Below are 13,902 nucleotides of genomic sequence, written 5' to 3'. Positions count from 1 at the left end.
CAGGGGTCGCGTTTTATCTTGAAAGTCAACCAGAGTGATCAGGCACATTCAACATAGTTTTACCTTACAGAAAATATTATAGTGCCAACACATATGCAGGAAAATAGCTCATTTTCATCAGATGACAACAGAATGCAACGCTATTTGGTTTGCAGCCACAAGTAAATGAGCTTACAATGAAAAAGCTAAGTCTTTTTTTGGCAAAAACGATGCCATGGCCATCATGATTATAATGTTTTATCAAACAGAAAGACTGAGCCAGCTACATTTCCTAAAGTTATCTTTGCATTTACCAAGAGAAAAGTGACCAGAGAGAAAATAGCTACACATCAGTCAGAGTGCTGTCTGCTGATGAATGCCCATTCGTGAAATTCTCATCTGAGTGAATTGCAAATACGGAATCAAATTTTTTTACTGAAATTAATAAATAAGAAGCATTTAGATCTGATTTACAAAAACAGCAAGAGATTTCTTAGCGTTCTTTTTTTCCTGCGTGATAATATTAATATGTCTGCATTAAACGTGAACACCAAGTTTATATCTTCTAGTTATCTGAAGTGATAGTTTTACTGAATTGAAGGGGAGAATCATATTGTGTAAGATTTCTGGCCGTGTTTGAGAAGTCAAAGCTCTTTGTACAGTTTGCTCACTGGATCTTCTTGATTTTCCATTGTTTTTTTTGTTTTTTTTTTTTTTTTTTTTTGCATTTTCTTCTTCCCTCTCCATCTTGGCCAGTCTGCTCCTCCAATTTCACAAGCAGAACACCGGCAGGCACTGTTGCCGAGCTAGAGACTCCAGAAGCATAAGCACAGTGGTGTACACATGCTGCTTCAGAGACAGTCTTCCTTCAGACAAGCAGTGTTAATATTGCGCATGTCTCTCGGGTGCACTCATATCTTTAGCTAGCAGCGCTCATGGAACAATTCCGTTATTTACGTTGGCTAATGTGTTAAGCATCTGGTAACAGACGCCCAATGGTCTTTTTAGCATGCTTTGGCGCCCCTTGTGTACTAAACTGGTAATAATATAGAATCCACGGATGAGAGAAGGATGGTAATGACCAGTGGCGGATTTAGGCATAGGCACATGGGCCAGCCGCCCAGTGGCAGCATCTTGCCGGGGGCGTTATGGGGCGCCCGCACCACAAAAACAAAAAAATATATATAATAACATTTAGAATGGTGACATTTGCGCAATCGTTTTCTATGCTCATTTTTGCACGTTGCCGTCAATTGATATCAGTCCACCGTGTGGGAGCTGTGGTCCAATAAGCCTTGTCGGAGTGGTGGCCCTGAGTTCTAGTTTGAGCTAGGCAGGCTACTGGCAGATTTAGTTTTATTTGTAGGTTTTTTTTGTTAGCAATTAGGTAATGGGGTTAATAATTAAATTCTCTTTTTATTTGTATTTATATACTACAATTTGTTACTCTTTTGATATTTATGAAGTTATTTTTTTATTATTGTTAATATTTAGAATAGTTTTAAATGTTATGATTTTTTATTTGTGGTTGGTCCAAATGTCGTAATAAACAATGACAGTTTAGTGCAGCATGGGCTTTTGTTTTTTGTTGGGGGGCTGAACGGGGGGGCTGCGCCGCAGGGAGCCATAACAAGCTAGAACTTGCCAACTGGGTTGAACGATGTGGACATCTGGATCTGGCCAACCCTAAGTAGATCCAATTAATGTAGAAGGTTCAGACAATATTCCATTGTTTACAATAAAATACACTCCGAAATGACACAATCATTATTTATCCCATTCCAGTTTCAAATGGGCACAAAAAATATCTGAAACACTTCCAAGAACAAACAGCAAATGGCATCGAACAATATGTATGAAGTCATTGCCGTGTTATGAACATGGGACCAAATAAGCTACTTTTTACTACTTTAATACACATATATAGTGAATTTGTCCCAATACTTTTGGTCCCTTAAAAAAGGGACTATGTAACAAAAAGTGTGTAATTTTCTAAACGGTTCAACCGATATGGAGGAAAAATACCCCCAATTAAAAGCGGAGCAGTCGCACTTTAATCTCAATAGTGCCATGTGTATCATGTCAACATTCCAAGTGCCTGGAGTCAGAGCCAAAACAACATGTCACATGCCGCCAATAGTTTTGAGGCTCACTGATGTTTTTTTTGGAGGAATTGTTCCTGCATCGCTTCACTTTATTCTATTTGTACCTCATTAGATCGTGTCGTCATTCTATTGTTATGGAAGACTGGATCGTTCTTGTTTTTCTGACTGAGTTCATGGTCCAATTTTTAGATGTTTTTTAAGCTTTCTGATGTAGTCAATACCAACCCGTTAAGGATGTTGACTTGAATACCCTCCATGAAGACTACAGTCAGGCAGAGATCAGTCAATACCAACCCGTTAAGGACGTTGACCCAGAGGAGGACAGAAGGTCTGTGGATGATTCAGGGGGAAATGAGATGGCCAWTGACAAAGAACCAAACTCAACCGAATGCTTAACAGAGGAGCAGGTGTCACACACTGAGGCATGCCCTCTCCAGGATTCTCAATCAGAGACAAGCGGAGAAGTGAAGAACGAGATACAGGTGATACCGGTATCAACAATAGATACGACAATACTAAAGGCACTCCAATTTGAGGTTTTAAGAAAATGATGGACTGCAACAACTTCCTACCACTTTCCCTATATTTCATTGTATTYTATGGCCATAGCTCTCCTAAACCTGGGGCTGTATTCACAAAGTGTCTCAGAGTAGAAGGGATCTAGAATAAGTTTTTCCTTTCAGATCAGAATAACTAAGAGGATCAGCATTCCTACTCTGAGAAGCGTTAGGAATATGGGCCCAGATTGGAAGGCAAATGGAGCACCAACATGTTGCTGTAAGCGAGTGAGTTCCATCTCACCCTCTCTCTGTTACACAACCCTTGGCACTGAAGTCAACCGTGCTGACAGACGGAGCTTGTTACTCAATGAGAAATAGTTGCCGTGAGATCTCGGCGCGGGTGACATCACCCCATGACGGCTACCAATTCCAGCCTGCTAGTTCCACATCCACTACACTCACTCCCTAGTAGTCTGCTACAGCCGATTTGTAATCTCGAGTCACGGCARCATTGTACCAGAGTGAGTTCTGTCCCCACCTGGGGGGCAAACTCAGCGTTGCCTTTGGACTGGGCTGAAATGACATTACTTTTTTGTTTGTTTTGGTTTTTACTTAATGTAAAAATGTGACAACTATATCTTTCCCCTTTCTCTCCCTCGCTATCATTAATTATCCACTTTTATAACACTTTTATAACACGTTAATATCATGTGATGTCACTGTATACTGTAAGTTACTTTGGATAAGTGTCTACGCCGTCTAGTATTATCTATCTAGTATTATCTACATGTTTATCCACCTTGTTTTGAAGTTTTACATAGGTGTGATACATTTAAATTCATTAAAGAAAACATATGAAAAGGCATGGCTTTGAGTCAGACTGTGCATTTTTATGACTATCATATATATTGTATACAGAGAGGGAAACTGCAGGCTGAGGCCACGGGATCCCAAGGACAGAAAAGAAGAGGCAGAAAGAGAAAACAGAAAAGAGGACGTGGTGTCAGAAATGAGAAGACCGAGGCAAAGAGTGTGAAAAGAGAGCACTCACCTGAAACTGAGTGAGTGTCAGCTGTGGAACAGACGTATTCAAATCCAGGCCTCAAGGTCTGCAGTGCTGCTGGTTTTCTTTTCTCCCAGGTAGTAAATTGATTTATTYATATAATTYATTGACCAGAGAATACAGTCACCTAGTGTACAGAGAGGACTGAATCGGTCCCTGATTCGAGGGGTATTAGGGGAAGGATGAAAAAKAGATTTGAATGTCGCTACAGTGGTGGCTAGTGAAATCGAAAACAAGCTATAATATATTGAAGGATAATTCACTTACATTTTTTTCTTCGTTTTTTTTTACCAAGCTAAATTATTTCATGTCATTGGCAGATAATTTTGCTTATTTTAACTTTAAAAAAGGCTTAATACAATATATGGTCCTGTGTGGCTCAGTTGGGTAGAGCATAGCGCTTGAAACACCAGGGTTGTGGCTTCAATACCCACAGGGGACGAGTATGAAAAGGGGAAAAAAATCTGAAAATGTATGCACTCACAATTGTAAGTTGCTCTGGATAAGAGCGTCTGCTAAAATGTAAATGTTATTAAGGGAAAATATATTGAATTAAGATAAATTACTTGTATTATGCCTTTTTTTTGGTTAACATAAGCCAAATTATTTGCCAATGACGTTATATAATTTAACTTATCACTCAATATAAGATATTATGGCTTGCTCAGATTTCACTTTTTGCACTGTGGGATCTTGGCAGTGAACTTACCCATTGAAAATCATACCTGACTTTCATTTTGGTCTGTCCTCAGGGAAGATGCTGAACCATCAGATAAAGAACTTTGGACCTCTGTCAATGAAAGGACCTCTGTCAATGATTCTGGTAAGGAGTGTTCCTTAGTGTTTAGAACACTGAACGTCCAGCTCCTCATGCAAAACTTCTGAAATAATGAACAAACAAGAAATGACAGRGTTAAAGATGCGGGAAAAATGGTTACTATACCTAAACGTCCATGCTATTCATGCCTAGTGCTTATCATACCCTTGCGAGTTCAGTAAATACTTTCCTTGCGTCTACAGGGAGCTCCCAAAGTATTGACAGTGACACAGTTTTTGTCTTCTTTTTTGTTTGTCTCTGTACTCCAGCACTTTGGATTTGAAATGGTYCAGTGGTACCACTATGAGGTTAAAGTGTAGAGTGTCAGATTTAATTTGAGTTTTTTTTTATCTATATCGAGTGAACAATTTAGAAATTACAACTTTTTTTAGTGCCCCATTTTAGGGGACCAAAYTMATTGGGACAGATTCACTTATGTGTATTAAAGTAGTAAAAAGTATTTGGTCCCATATTCATAGCACGCAATGACTACAAATCTGTTGGGTACATTTGCTGTTTGTTTCAGTTGTGTTTCAGATGATTTTYTGCCCAATAGAAATTAATGGTAAATAGTGTCATTTTGAAGTCACTTTTATTGTAAATAAGAATATATGTTTCTAAAAACTTCTACATTAATGTGGATGTTCCAATGATTACGGATAATCCTGAATGAAGTGAGAAAGTGACAGACGCACAAATATAATACCCCAAAGACATGCTAACCTCTCACCATTACAATAACAGGGGAGGTTAGCATTTTTGGGGGGTATAAAATTTGTGCGTCTGTAACTTTCTCACTCATCATTATTCAAGATTCATTCAAGATTATCCGTAATCATGGSAGCTAGGCTTGGGCGGTATACCATATATAGCGTTTACCGTGGTATTTGGAAATAGCCACGGGATGGTGTTTCAATACCGTTMAAACTTTTTTTWAATACATTTTCATATTTGCAGCCACTTTTTAAGTCAATACCTGCAGGTCAACTTGTGCAATACGTTAGCAGATTGCGTTCTTCGTTTCCCAGGTCACATTATTTTACATTATCAAGCTTATCATAGTTCCCCAGAACAGTTGAGCCAGTTACGTGTTTGTTTGTAAATAGCACAATGGGAGAAAGCGGTAGCAGGTGAGTCCAGCTGTGTATTGACAGGGGTCGCTTTTTATCTTGAAAGTCAACAGAGTGATCAGGCACATTCAACTATAGTTTTCCTTCACAGAAAATATATTAGTGCAACACATWTGGCAGAAAATAGCTTCATTTTCATCAGATGACAACAGAAGTGCAACGCTATTTGGTTTGCAGCCACACAAGTAAATGAGCTTACAATGAAAAAGCTAAGTATTTTTTGCAAAAACGATGCATGGCCATCATATTTATAATGTTTATCACAGAAAGACTGTAGCCAGCTACATTTCCTAAAGTTAATCTTGCATTTTACCAGAGAAAAGTACCAGAGAAAAATAGCTACACATCAGTCAGAGTGCTGTCTGCTGATAGAATGCCCATTCGTGAATTCTCATCTGAGTGAATTGCAACGGAATCAATTTTTTTTAACTGAAATTATAATAAGAAGCATTTTAGATCTGATTTACAAAACACAGCAAGAGATTTCTTATGCGTTCTTTTTTTCCTGCGTGAAATATTAATAATTCTGCATTAACGTGACACCTAAGTTTAACTTGCTAGTTATCGAAGTAAGTTACTGAATTAAGGGAGAATCATATTGTGTAAGATTTCTGCCGTGTTTGAGAAGTCAAAGCTCTTTGTACAGTTGCCACTGCGATCTTTTGATTTCCTTGCATTTTTTCTCCTCTCCATTCTTGGCCAGTCTGCTCCTCCCCCATCTTCACAAGCAGAACAGGCAGGCCTGTTGCCCTAGAGACTCCAGACTCCATACAGACACAGTGTGTACACATGCTGCTTCAGAGACAGTTCTTCCTTCAGACAAGCATGTTAATTTGCGCAATGTCTCTCGTTTGCACTCATCATCTTTAGCTAGCAGCCTCCATGGACATTCGTTATTACTTGTGCTAATCTTGTTAGCATTCTGGTAACAGACGCCCAATGGTCTTTTTAGCATGCTTTGGCGCCCCCTTGTGTACTAAACTGGTAATAATATAAATCCCAGGATGAGAGAAGGATGGTATGACCAGTGGCGGATTTAGGCATAGGCGACATGGGCAGCCGCCCAGGGCAGCATCTTGCCGGGGGCGGTATGGGGCGCCCGCACCAACAAAACAAAAAAATATATATAAATACATTTAGAATGGTGACATTTGCGCAATCGGTTTTCTATCGCTCATTTGCACGTTGCGTCAATGATATCATGTCACCGTGTGGGACTGTGGGTCAATTAACCTTGTCGGAGTGGGTGCCCTGATTCTAGTTTGAGCTAGGCAGGCTACTGCAATTTAGTTTTATTTGTGTTTTTTTTGTTAGCAATAGGGTAATGGGTAATAATTAAATTCTCTTTTTTTATTTGTATTTATATACTACAATTTGTTACCTCTTTTTGATATTTATGAGTTATTTTTTTATATATTTTTATATTTATATAGTTTTAAATGTTATGATTTTTTATTTGTGTTGGTCCAAATGTCGTAATAAAAATGACAGTTAGTGCAGCATGGTGCTTTTTGTTTTTGTTGGGGGGCTGAAGGGGGGGCTCGCCCAGGGAGCCATACAAGCTAGAACTGCCACTGGGTATGACGATGTGGACATCTGGATACTGCCCAACCCTAGTAGCATCCACATTAATGTAGAAGTGTTCAGAAACATATTCCATTGTTATTTACAATAAAATAGACTCCAAAATGACACAATACATTATTTACCATTCATTTCAATTGGGCACAAAATAATCTGAAACACTTCCAAAACAAACAGCAAATGCATCGAACAAATGTATGAAGTCATTGCGTGTTATGAACATGGGACCAAATACTTAACTTTTTACTACTTTAATACACATATAAGTGAATTTGTCCCAATACTTTTGGTCCCTTAAAATAGGACTATGTACAAAAAGTGCTGTAATTTCTAAACGGTTCAACCGATATGGAGGAAAATACCCCCAAATTAAAGCGGACAGTCTGCACTTTAATCTCATAGTCATTGTATCATTTCACATCCAAAGTGCTGGAGTACAGAGCCAAAACAACATGTCACTGTCCCAATAGTTTTGGAGCTCACTGATGTTTTTTTGGAGGAATTTCACTTTATTCTATTCGTACCTGCATTGAGATGTGTTCTATTCTATTGTTATGAAGCACTGGATCGGTCTTGTTTTCTGACTGAGTTCATGTCCATTTTTAGATGTTTTTCTTACTTCTTGATGTTTATTTGAGGAAAGTTCAGTATCCCTTTACTGTATTAAGCTTCAAGCACTAAGCTGTGCTCTTTGACTTTGATTGAGTTCATGTCAATATGGAGATGTCTTGCTCACTTCTCTCTTTTCAACACTAGGTGGAGTCCGTGCTTCTCCTCATTGTCCATCATCTCATAAAAAGGAGGAGGAATTGCAACAGCCCATACAACACTTTCACTCAGAGGAGCACAGGGGTCATATGGCCAAAGGGCAGAACAGAGAAGAACACTCAGAGAGTGTACCTCAGGACTCTCTAACTCCTGAGCCATCCAACASCTCTCACAAAAGAAGCCAACGCYTCAAAGCATGCTCTTTCTGTGGCAAGACTTTCACTGACACACTGGGCTTGACAAGACACATGCGATCTCACATTGAGCAGAMYTCACATCAATGCACCCAGTGTGGGCAAGACTTTGAATTCAGTGAGGACTTCGAGGAACACCAGAAGCKTGGCTGTGAGGAGAAGAAGAATGAGGATGGAGGGAACAATAACGAGAACGGCGAGGACAATGGGGATGACTACTGTGGAGAAAGTGTCCAGCAAAAAACTGAATTGAAAAAAAATCGTGATCTGCAAGGAGACCTAAAACAACATGTAAAAGGAGACCCACAAGACTGCTCCATAAAGTGCCATGTTTGCGGGAAAATAACTACTCGTATGCTGGGTTTGCGAAGGCACCTTCTACTTCACTTCAACAATGGAGCATACAAGTGCTCTGCGTGTCCAAAGACTTTTATATCAAATGCTGATTTGAGATCGCACCTGAGATCAAAAAGATCTTGTAGGGAGAAATGTTCTGATGAAGTAATTACTACCGGGCTCCACCTCAAATCTGTCCCTGGTGAGTACAAGTGTCCTTACTGTGGGGACACTTTCCAGCTCCCACATGATCAGAAAGGACACACAAAAGATTGTTCCAGAAAGTGCCATGTGTGTGGGAAAACCATCTTGAAGGTATGTGACATGCGAAGGCACATGTTAAAGCACAACAACAACGGCCCCATCAAGTGCCCGGTGTGTCCGAAGACTTTTATATTCCATACTGATTTGAAGACGCACCTGAAAATGAAAATACTTTGTAGGGAGAAATGTTCTGATGTGACGGCGAAGGAATTACTGTCTCCCGTAGATGGTAGATCAAGGGATTTTTTTCATGAAACAGGTGTCATGACAAGGTGCCAACAACCAAGCTCCAGCAACACAGGTGGGCCTTCAAAGATCGGGCCTGTGTTGGGTTTGAAGAGCTTTGAAGAGTTCTTTGAAGATCTCTCTCATGACTCCGATATCAGCATGAGTAGTGATGTTAACCTGAATAGCCTCCATGAAGACTACAGTCAGGAGGTCAGTCAATARCAACCCATGAAGGACATTGATCAATCCAACCCTGGTGAATACAAGTGTCCTCACTGTGGGGACACTTTCCAGTTCCCACATGATCTGAAAGAACACACAAAAGACTGTTCCAGAAAGTGCCATGTTTGTGGGAAAACAACTTCGAAGACATGTGACATGCGAAGGCACATGTTAAAACACTACGATGGCCCCATGAAGTGCCCGGTGTGTCCYAAGACTTTTATATTCCATACTGATTTGAAGAAGCACCTGAAAACGAAAAGACTTTGTCGGGAGAAATGTTCTGATGTAATGGTAAAGGAATTACTGTCTACAGTAGATGGTAGATGTAGGAAAAACGTCAGTGAAACKGGAGTCATGACAAGGTGCCAACAATCAAACAGTTTGAAGAGCTATGAAGAGTTCTTTGAAGAGCTCCCTCATGACTCAGATAAGAGCATGAGTAGTGYTGTGAACCTCTATAGCCTCCATGAAGACTACAGTCGGGAGATCAGTCAATACCAACCCATGAAGGATGTTGACCTGAATAGCCTCCACGAAGACTACAGTAATGATATTAGTCAATACCAACCCATTAAGGACATTGACGCAGATGAGGACAATAAGTCTTTGGATGATTCAGGGGGGAATGAGATGCCCAATTGTCAGACCCTGGACGAAAGGGGCTGTGACTAAGCTCAGTCAGTATCATAGATCAGACTACACCACCCTATGTTTACACTAAGAATAGGGAGCTCTGAATAACAGTTCTACCATAGACAACACCGGTTCTTTTAGTTTGGGTTTGAGTAGAAGAACATGGAAGAATGGTCAATCTCAGTTTCCATGAACCACAGTAGCGTAAGCTTTTGTTCAGCACAAGATGGAGGATACACCATAAAACAAGTAACACCATCAAATAACAACAACAGGTTTCAGTTCAGGTGGAAGGTAATACTTCTCTTAGTAAAACCAAGGCTTCCGAAGGAGCTCGGCCACAGCTTCAACACAAACACAGCTTCCCTCTCACCTGCACCTTCCCCAAGGCGGCCGCACCCCAAACAGAAAGGGTTATAAAGGGGCAGGGAAACACAGGGAGACAATCACATCTTTCATTTAATCACGGAGTTAACAAATACTAAATTAGGAGCACCTGGGCCAAAGCATGCACAGTATAGGGCATTCGTCACACCTGTGACACAATGACAAAGACCAAACTCGACCAACAGCTTAACAGGGAAACACTGACCCAAGCCCTCTCCAGGATTTAATCTGAGAGAAGAATGAGATACAGGTGATACCAACCTGGTCTCAGTATTTCGTATTATTCTTTACGTAAATTCGAGACACCCCATTTAGTATGATATGTTACATTTCGAATGGTATGTACAGTTGAAGTCGGAAGTTTACATACACTTAGGTTGGAGTCATTCAAACTCGTTTTTCAACCACTCCACAATTTCTTGTTAACAAACTATAGTTTTGGCAAGTCGGTTAGGACATCTATTTGTGCATGACACAAGTAATTTTCCAAAAAAATGTTTACAGACAGATTATTTAACTTATAATTCACAGTATCACAATTCCAGTGGTCAGAAGTGTACATACACTAAGTTGACTGTGCCTTTAAACAGCTTGGAAAATTCCAGAAAATGATTGTCATGGCTTTAGAAGCTTCTGATAGGCTAATTGACATAATTTGTGTCAATTGGAGGTGTACCTGTGGATGTATTTCAAGGCCTACCTTCAAACTCAGTGCCTCTTTGCTTGACATCATGGGAAATCAGCTAAAAGTGAAGTCGGGTTCATCTTTGGGAGCAATTTCCAAATGCCTGAAGGTACCACGTTCATCTGCACAAACAATAGTACGCAATTATAAACACCATGGGACCACGCAGCGTCATACCGCTCAGGAAGGAGCCGCGTTCTGTCTCCTAGAGATGAATGTACTTTGGTGGAAAAGTGCAAATCAATCCCAGAACAACAGCAAAGGACCTTGTGATGATGCTGGAGGAAACGGTACAAAGTATCTATCTCACAGTAAAACAGTCCATATCGACATTACCTGAAAGGCGCTCAGCAAGGAAAAGCCACTGCTCCAAAATTGCCATAAAAAAGCCAGACTACGGTTTGCAACTGCACATGGGACAAAGATTGTACTTTTTGGAGAAATGTCCTCTGGTCTGAATGAACAAAAATAGAACTGTTTGGCCATAATGACCATCGTTATGTTTGGAGGAAAAAGGGGAGGCTTGCAAGCCGAAGAACACCATCCCAACCGTGAAGCACGGTAGGTGCAGCATCATGTTTGGGGTGCTTTGCTGCAGGAGGGACTGGTGCCTTCACAAAATGATGGCATCATGAGGAGGAAATAATGGATATATTGAAGCAACATCTCAGACATTGGTCAGGAAGTTAAAGCTTGGTCGCAATGGGTCTTCCAAATGGACAATGACCCCAAGCATACTTCCAAAGTTGTGGCAAAATGGCTTATAGGACAACAAAGTAAAGGTATTGGAGTGGCCATCACGAAGCCCTGACCTCAATCCTATAGAAAATGTGTGCAGAACTGAAAAAGCGTGTCAAAGCAAGGAGGCCTACAAACCTGACTCAGTTACACCAGCTCTGTCAGGAGGAATGGGCCAATTTCAGCCAACTTATTGTGGGAAGCTTGTGGAAGGCTACCCAAAACTTTGAGCCAAGTTAAACAATTTAAAGGCAATGCTACCTAAATACTAAATTGAGTGTAGTGTAAACTGTCTGACCCACTGGATTGTGATGAAAGAAATAACAGCTGGGAAAAACATTCTCTCTCTACTATTATTCTGACATTTCTCACATTCTTAAATTAAAGCGGTGATCCTAAACTGACTACGGGATTTTACTAAGGATTAGAATTTCAGGATATTGTGAAACAACTGAGTTTAAAATGTATTTGGCGTAAGGGTGTATGTAATACTCGTCGACTTTCAACTGTATTCCGTGAATGTCCATCATCCATGTTATGGATTTGCAAAACTTAAAATATATGTAACAAATTTGCAAAATGTACAATATGTTACGAATTTGCAAAACGGATGATATGTTACGAATTCCAATTTGTTGTGGCTGTAATTAGCTAGGTGGCTAATGCTAATGTTTCCTAGCTGGAAGACGTTAGCTAGGCTAGGGTTTAGGAGTTAGGTTAAAGGGTTAAGTTTAGGGTTAGCTAACATGCAAAGTAGCTAAAAAGTAGTAAGTAGATGAAAAGTTGCCAAAATGCTGAACTTATCCATGATGATATTCAAACATGCAATCTTTGGGTTGCTAGACGTTTGCGTTATACGCCCATCCATCCACCCTGACCAACCACCCTCCTTCCATTTTTTTCTTCAAGTCATTTTCTGTCATACGTAACCATGCCAAAACCTTAATTTCAGGGTCACAGATTTACATTTAGTATGTTATGTCTAGTCTATGAGACCAGGCTGGTGATACCAGTAACTACWGTAGATACAACTAACTATACTAAAGGCACAATCATTTACAGGTTGACATTTTTTTTTTTTAAGAAACAACTTCCCTATATGTCTTTGTTTTTTTTCTAGATGTTGTTATAGTATAGGTTAGGTAGTTAAGTTGTACGAACACAAAATAAAAAGGMGGAAAGAAATATAAAAAGTTTGGAAAATTCCGGAAACTACATAGTCGTGACTATGTGAGTTTAAAAAAAATATATTTCTTTTTGGAGGATGTGTTATGGGGAAGGTGTTTGTTATTTAAGCAAGCATGAACACACTTMGACACTACACTGGCATTTCCACACTCCATCCCCAGGGGGCAGCAGCAACTGGGTCCAGYTGCTGAGCGAGGCTTTGATAAGCCCACAGGTGCAGGTAATCAGGAGGATTTTCAAACCGTGAGAGTGCGGTGGCTAAGTAGCCTGCCATTTTTTGTTTGAGTTACCTTTTTAGTTTTGGGCGTGCCTTATTGTACTATCGTTTTTGTTTATATTTATTTTGTCACCATGAACTGGACAAGTCAAGAATCAGCTTGGGCTGCTGACCCAAGGAATCATTACTGAGCTGGACCAAGGTAAGGTTGCTGTCTCTAGGGGGCACATGCAAACAACACAGTTTGCATACTCTTACTTATTACATAAATGCACACATTACATCAGGTTGCAGACTATTTAGCTAGGCCTAGGACCCCTAGACATAACGAGTGTAGCAAAATCAGTAGGGTAGTTAATCGGTTTCATAACATAATTGGAGCTCGTCCAGGCATAAATGTTGGCATTTGGGTGCTCATGTGGGGCAGGTGTTAAGTCTGGGTGGATTTGAACCGGTTTGGTATTGTGGTGGTGCATTTGTTGAGAAAGTTTGTAGCCAGTGTTTGTGTCGAGCTCGCATGCTAGGAGAGGTTTCCAGCAGCGCAAGTGTGGTTTTCAGTTTGTTAGTTAGRAAGATAGCTGATATTATTGGTCAACAAAACATTTTGGGCTGTCGGCCAAGAGGTTAGTCCAATTGTTTCCAGCTGGTATTCGTTATCTACTGTAGGGCTGGTGAGTGTTTTGCTCGTGGGCAGGAACATTTTCTGTTGAGTTAATTACTAGTTAATTACAAAGGTTTTCTGTGGTAAACTGTTGAATATTTGCCTGTTGAAAACCACAACTTCCTACTAAGTCCCACTGTTTGTGRTGCTTGATTTGATTTCTCTCTAAAAACTGCACTTTMAGCTCACAAAAAATGGAA

The 13,902-nt window shown here is 40.1% G+C and overlaps 1 pseudogene; it reads left to right on the top strand.

The window, feature by feature from the left end:
- Positions 1-2,302: 2,302 nt before the first annotated feature.
- LOC111979566 (zinc finger protein 791-like) lies at positions 2,303-11,454 on the top strand (annotated as a pseudogene).
- The last annotated feature ends 2,448 nt before the right edge of the window (positions 11,455-13,902 follow it).

The sequence above is a fragment of the Salvelinus sp. IW2-2015 genome, linkage group LG19, assembly GCF_002910315.2.
Source record: "Salvelinus sp. IW2-2015 linkage group LG19, ASM291031v2, whole genome shotgun sequence".
In the NCBI taxonomy this organism is placed as follows: Eukaryota; Metazoa; Chordata; class Actinopteri; order Salmoniformes; family Salmonidae; genus Salvelinus; species Salvelinus sp. IW2-2015.
This window is presented reverse-complemented; position numbering and strand designations above follow the sequence as displayed.